Here is a 7517-nt window from a genome sequence, read left to right as displayed (position 1 = left end):
ATGCCAGGGTTTGAACCCACAACCTTGTGGGGATCTGCTAATTGGTAAACCAACACCTTACCCACTGAGCTATCTCCTGACCTTTGTGCAAGCAGTCAATAGGCCTAATAAACCAACATGGCTTCTTTTCCTATATTTCAACATCATGTAACTCATATAAAAAGTAGGCCAAACAAGTCTTTTAAAGAAGACAACAAAATAAAAAAATATTTTAAACCGGTCTCTTTATTTAACGAATAGGTTTACAGTTTAATGTCACAAAGTAGACAATATATTAGATTTTAAAAGAGAAAAAAAATTTGTCCAATGGCAATGCCAGGGTTTGAACCCACAACCTTGTGGGGATCTGCTAATTGGTAAACCATCACCTTACCCACTGAGCTATCTCTTGCCCTTTGTGCAAGCAGTCAATAGGCCTAATAAACCAACATGGCTTCTTTTCCTATATTTCAACATCATGTATCTCATATTAAAAGTAGGCCAAACAAGTCTTTTAAAGAAGACAACAAAATAAAACAATATTTTAAACAGGTCTCTTTAATTAACAAATAGGTTTACAGTTTAATGTCACAAAGTAGACAATATATTAGATTTCAAAAGGGAATTAAAAAATTGTCCCATGGCAATGCAAGGGTTTGAACCCATAACCTTGTGGGGATCTGCTAATTGGTAAACCAACACCTTACCCACTGAGCTATCTCTTGTCCTTTGTGCAAGCAGTCAATAGGCCTAATAAACCAACATGGCTTAATTCCTATATTTCAACATCATGTAACTAATATTAAAAGTAGGCCAAACAAGTCTTTTAAAGAAGACAACAAAATAAAACAATATTTTAAACAAGTCTCTTTAATTAACAAATAGATTTACCATTTAATGTCACAAAGTAGACAATATATTAGATTTTAAAAGAGAAAAAAAATTTGTCCTATGGCAATGTCAGGGTTTGAACCCACAACCTTGTGGGGATCTGCTAATTGGTAAACCAACACCTTACCCACTGAGCTATCTCTTGCCCCTTGTGCAAGCAGTCAATAGGCCTAATAAACCAACATGGCTTAATTCCTATATTTCAACATCATGTAACTCATATTAAAAGTAGGCCAAACAAGTCTTTTAAAGAAGACAACAAAATAAAACAATATTTTAAACAGGTATCTTTAATTAACAAATAGGTTTACATTTTAATGTCACAAAGTAGACAATATATTAGATTTTAAAAGAGAAAAAAAATTATCCCATGGCAATGCCAGGGTTTGAACCCACAACCTTGTGGGGATCTGCTAATTGGTAAACCAACACCTTACCCACTGAGCTATCTCTTGCCCCTTGTGCAAGCAGTCAATAGGCCTAATAAACCAACATGGCTTAATTCCTATATTTCAACATTATGTAACTCATATTAAAAGTAGGCCAAACAAGTCTTTTAAAGAAGACAACGAAATAAAACAATATTTTAAACAGGTCTCTTTAATTAACAAATAGATTTACATTTTAATGTCACAAAGTAGACAATATATTAGATTTTAAAAGAGAAAAAAAATTATGCCATGGCAATGCCAGGGTTTGAACCCACAACCTTGTGGGGATCTGCTAATTGGTAAACCAACACCTTACCCACTGAGCTATCTCTTGCCCCTTTGCGCAAGCAGTCAATACGCCTAATAAACCAACATGGCTTAATTCCTATATTTCAACATCATGTAACTCATATTAAAAGTAGGCCAAACAAGTCTTTTAAAGAAGACAACAAAATAAAACAATATTTTAAACAGGTCTCTTTAATTAACAAATAGATTTACCGTTTAATGTCACAAAGTAGACAATATATTAGATTTTAAAAGAGAAAAAAAATTTGCCCCATGGCAATGCCAGGGTTTGAACCCACAACCTTGTGGGGATCTGCTAATTGGTAAACCAACACCTTACCCACTGAGCTATCTCTTGCCCTTTCTGCAAGCAGTCAATAGGCCTAATTAACCAACATGGCTTCTTTTCCTATATTTCAACATCATGTAACTCATATTAAAAGTAGGCCAAAAAAGTCTTTTAAAGAAGACAACAAAATAAAACAATATTTTAAACAAGTCTCTTTAATTAACAAATAGATTTACAGTTTAATGTCACAAAGTAGACAATATATTAGATTTTAAAAGAGAAAAAAAATTTGTCCCATGGCAATGCCAGGGTCTAAACCCACAACCTTGTTGGGATCTGCTAATTGGTAAACCAACACCTTACCCACTGAGCTATCTCTTGGCCTTAGTGCAAGCAGTCAATAGGCCTAATAAACCAACATGGCTTAATTCCTATATTTTATCATCTTGTAACTCATATTAAAAGTAGGCCAAACAAGTCTTTTAAAGAAGACAATGAAATAAAACAATATTTTAAAAAGGTCTCTTTAATTAACAAATAGATTTACAGTTTCATGTCACAAAGTAGACAATATATTAGATTTTAAAAGAGAAAAAAAATGTGTCCTATGGCAATGCCAGGGTTTGAACCCACAACCTTGTGGGGATCTGCTAATTGGTAAACCAACACCTTACCCACTGAGCTATCTCTTGCCCCTTGTTCAAGCAGTCAATAGGCCTAATAAACCAACATGGCTTAATTCCTTTATTTCAACATCATGTAACTCATATTAAAAGTAGGCCAAACAAGTCTTTTAAAGAAGACAACAAAATAAAACAATATTTTAAACAGATATCTTTAATTAAGAAATAGGTTTACATTTTAATGTCACAAAGTAGACAATATATTAGATTTTAAAAGAGAAAAAAAATTATCCCATGGCAATGCCAGGGTTTGAACCCACAACCTTGTGGGGATCTGCTAATTGGTAAACCAACACCTTACCCACTGAGCTATCTCTTGGCCTTTGTGCAAGCAGTCAATAGGCCTAATAAACCAACATGGCTTATTTTCCTATATTTCAACATCATGTAACTCATATAAAAAGTAGGCCAAACAAGTCTTTTAAAGCAGACAACAAAATAAAACAATATTTTAAACCGGTCTCTTTAATTAACAAATAGGTTTACAGTTTAATGTCACAAAGTAGACAATATATTAGATTTTAAAAGAGAAAAAAAATTATCCCATGGCAATGCCAGGGTTTGAACCCACAACCTTGTGGGGATCTGCTAATTGGTAAACCAACACCTTACCCACTGAGCTATCTCTTGCCCCTTGTGCAAGCAGTCAATAGGCCTAATAAACCAACATGGCTTAATTCCTTTATTTCAACATCATGTAACTCATATTAAAAGTAGGCCAAACAAGTCTTTTAAAGAAGACAACAAAATAAAACAATATTTTAAACAGATATCTTTAATTAACAAATAGGTTTACATTTTAATGTCACAAAGTAGACAATATATTAGATTTTAAAAGAGAAAAAAAATTATCCCATGGCAATGCCAGGGTTTGAACCCACAACCTTGTGGGGATCTGCTAATTGGTAAACCAACACCTTACCCACTGAGCTATCTCTTGGCCTTTGTGCAAGCAGTCAATAGGCCTAATAAACCAACATGGCTTATTTTCCTATATTTCAACATCATGTAACTCATATAAAAAGTAGGCCAAACAAGTCTTTTAAAGCAGACAACAAAATAAAACAATATTTTAAACCGGTCTCTTTAATTAACAAATAGGTTTACAGTTTAATGTCACAAAGTAGACAATATATTAGATTTTAAAAGAGAAAAAAAATGTGTCCTATGGCAATGCCAGGGTTTGAACCCACAACCTTGTGGGGATCTGCTAATTGGTAAACCAACACCTTACCCACTTAGCTATCTCTTGCCCCTTGTGCAAGCAGTCAATAGGCCTAATAAACCAACATGGCTTAATTCCTATATTTCAACATCATGTAACTCATATTAAAAGTAGGCCAAACAAGTCTTTTAAAGAAGACAACAAAATAAAACAATATTTTAAACAGATATCTTTAATTAACAAATAGGTTTACATTTTAATGTCACAAAGTAGACAATATATTATATTTTAAAAGAGAAAAAAAATTATCCCATGGAAATGCCAGGGTTTGAACCCACAACCTTGTGGGGATCTGCTAATTGGTAAACCAACACCTTACCCACTGAGCTATCTCTTGCCCCTTGTGCAAGCAGTCAATAGGCCTAATAAACCAACATGGCTTAATTCCTATATTTCAACATTATGTAACTCATATTAAAAGTAGGCCAAACAAGTCTTTTAAAGAAGACAACGAAATAAAACAATATTATAAACAGGTCTCTTTAATTAACAAATAGATTTACATTTTAATGTCACAAAGTAGACAATATATTAGATTTTAAAAGAGAAAAAAAATTATCCCATGGCAATGCCAGGGTTTGAACCCACAACCTTGTGGGGATCTGCTAATTGGTAAACCAACACCTTACCCACTGAGCTATCTCTTGCCCCTTGTGCAAGCAGTCAATACGCCTAATAAACCAACATGGCTTAATTCCTATATTTCAACATCATGTAACTCATATTAAAAGTAGGCCAAACAAGTCTTTTAAAGAAGACAACAAAATAAAACAATATTTTAAACAGGTCTCTTTAATTAACAAATAGATTTACCATTTAATGTCACAAAGTAGACAATATATTAGATTTTAAAAGAGAAAAAAAATTTGCCCCATGGCAATGCCAGGGTTTGAACCCACAACCTTGTGGGGATCTGCTAATTGGTAAACCAACACCTTACCCACTGAGCTCTCTCTTGCCCTTTCTGCAAGCAGTCAATAGGCCTAATAAACCAACATGGCTTCTTTTCCTATATTTCAACATCATGTAACTCATATTAAAAGTAGGCCAAAAAAGTATTTTAAAGAAGACAACAAAATAAAACAATATTTTAAACAAGTCTCTTTAATTAACAAATAGATTTACAGTTTAATGTCACAAAGTAGACAATATATTAGATTTTAAAAGAGAAAAAAAATTTGTCCCATGGCAATGCCAGGGTCTAAACCCACAACCTTGTTGGGATCTGCTAATTGGTAAACCAACACGTTACCCACTGAGCTATCTCTTGGCCTTAGTGCAAGCAGTCAATAGGCCTAATAAACCAACATGGCTTAATTCCTATATTTTATCATCTTGTAACTCATATTAAAAGTAGGCCAAACAAGTCTTTTAAAGAAGACAATGAAATAAAACAATATTTTAAACAGGTCTCTTTAATTAACAAATAGATTTACAGTTTCATGTCACAAAGTAGACAATATATTAGATTTTAAAAGAGAAAAAAAATGTGTCCTATGGCAATGCCAGGTTTTGAACCCACAACCTTGTGGGGATCTGCTAATTGGTAAACCAACACCTTACCCACTGAGCTATCTCTTGCCCCTTGTGCAAGCAGTCAATAGGCCTAATAAACCAACATGGCTTAATTCCTTTATTTCAACATCATGTAACTCATATTAAAAGTAGGCCAAACAAGTCTTTTAAAGAAGACAACAAAATAAAACAATATTTTAAACAGATATCTTTAATTAACAAATAGGTTTACATTTTAATGTCACAAAGTAGACAATATATTAGATTTTAAAAGAGAAAAAAAATTATCCCATGGCAATGCCAGGGTTTGAACCCACAACCTTTTGGGGATCTGCTAATTGGTAAACCAACACCTTACCCACTGAGCTATCTCTTGGCCTTTGTGCAAGCAGTCAATAGGCCTAATAAACCAACATGGCTTAATTCCTATATTTCAACATTATGTAACTCATATTAAAAGTAGGCCAAACAAGTCTTTTAAAGAAGACAACGAAATAAAACAATATTATAAACAGGTCTCTTTAATTAACAAATAGATTTACATTTTAATGTCACAAAGTAGACAATATATTAGATTTTAAAAGAGAAAAAAAATTATCCCATGGCAATGCCAGGGTTTGAACCCACAACCTTGTGGGGATCTGCTAATTGGTAAACCAATACCTTACCCACTGAGCTATCTCTTGGCCTTAGTGCAAGCAGTCAATAGGCCTAATAAACCAACATGGCTTAATTCCTATATTTTATCATCATGTAACTCATATTAAACGTAGGCCAAAAAAGTCTTTTAAAGAAGACAATGAAATAAAACAATATTTTAAACAGGTCTCTTTAATTAACAAATAGATTTACAGTTTCATGTCACAAAGTAGACAATATATTAGATTTTTAAAGAGAAATAAAAATTCTCCCATGGCGATGCTAGGGTTTGAACCCAGAACCTTGTGGGGATCTGCTAATTGGTAAACCAACACCTTACCCACTGAGCTATCTCTTGTCCTTTGTGCAAGCAGTCAATAGGCCTAATAAACCAACATGGCTTAATTCCTATATTTTATCATCATGTAACTCATATTAAAAGTAGGCCAAACAAGTCTTTTAAAGAAGACAATGAAATAAAACAATATTTTAAACAGGTCTCTTTAATTAACAAATAGGTTTACATTTTAATGTCACAAAGTAGACAATATATTAGATTTTAAAAGAGAAAAAAAATTATCCCATGGCAATGCTAGGGTTTAAACCCACAACCTTGTTGGGATCTGCTAATTGGTAAACCAACACCTTACCCACTGAGCTATCTCCTGCCCTTTCTGCAAGCAGACAATAGGCCTAATAAACCAACATGGCTTCTTTTCCTATATTTCAACATCATGTAACTCATATTAAAAGTAGGACAAACAAGTCTTTTAAAGAAGACAACGAAATAAAACAATATTTTAAACAGGTCTCTTTAATTAACAAATAGATTTACATTTTAATGTCACAAAGTAGACAATATATTAGATTTTGAAAGAGAAAAAAAATTATCCCATGGCAATGCCAGGGTTTGAACCCACAACCTTGTGGGGATCTGCTGATTGGTAAACCAACACCTTACCCACTGAGCTATCTCTTGCCCTTTCTGCAAGCAGTCAATAGGCCTAATAAACCAACATGGCTTCTTTTCCTATATTTCAACATCATGTAACTCATATTAAAAGTAGGCCAAACAAGTCTTTTAAAGAAGACAATGAAATAAAACAATATTTTAAACAGGTCTCTTTAATTAACAAATAGATTTACATTTTAATGTCACAAAGTAGACAATATATTAGATTTTAAAAGAGAAAAACAATTATCAAATGGCAATGCCAGGGTATAAACCCACAACCTTGTGGGGATTTGCTAATTGGTAAACCAACACCTTACCCACTGAGCTATCTCTTGCCCTTTGTGCAAGCAGTCAATAGGCCTAATAAACGAACATGGCTTCTTTTCCTATATTTCAACATCATGTAACTCATATTAAAAGTAGGACAAACAAGACTTTTAAAGAAGACAACGAAATAAAACAATATTTTAAACAGGTCTCTTTAATTAACAAATAGATTTACATTTTAATGTCACAAAGTAGACAATATATTAGATTTTAAAAGAGAAAAAAAATATCCCGTGGCAATGCCAGGGTTTGAACCCACAACCTTGTGGGGATCTGTTAATTGGTAAAGCAACAC

The sequence above is a fragment of the Silurus aristotelis genome (genome assembly GCF_946808225.1).
Source record: "Silurus aristotelis genome assembly, chromosome: 8".
In the NCBI taxonomy this organism is placed as follows: domain Eukaryota; kingdom Metazoa; phylum Chordata; class Actinopteri; order Siluriformes; family Siluridae; genus Silurus; species Silurus aristotelis.
This window is presented reverse-complemented; position numbering follows the sequence as displayed.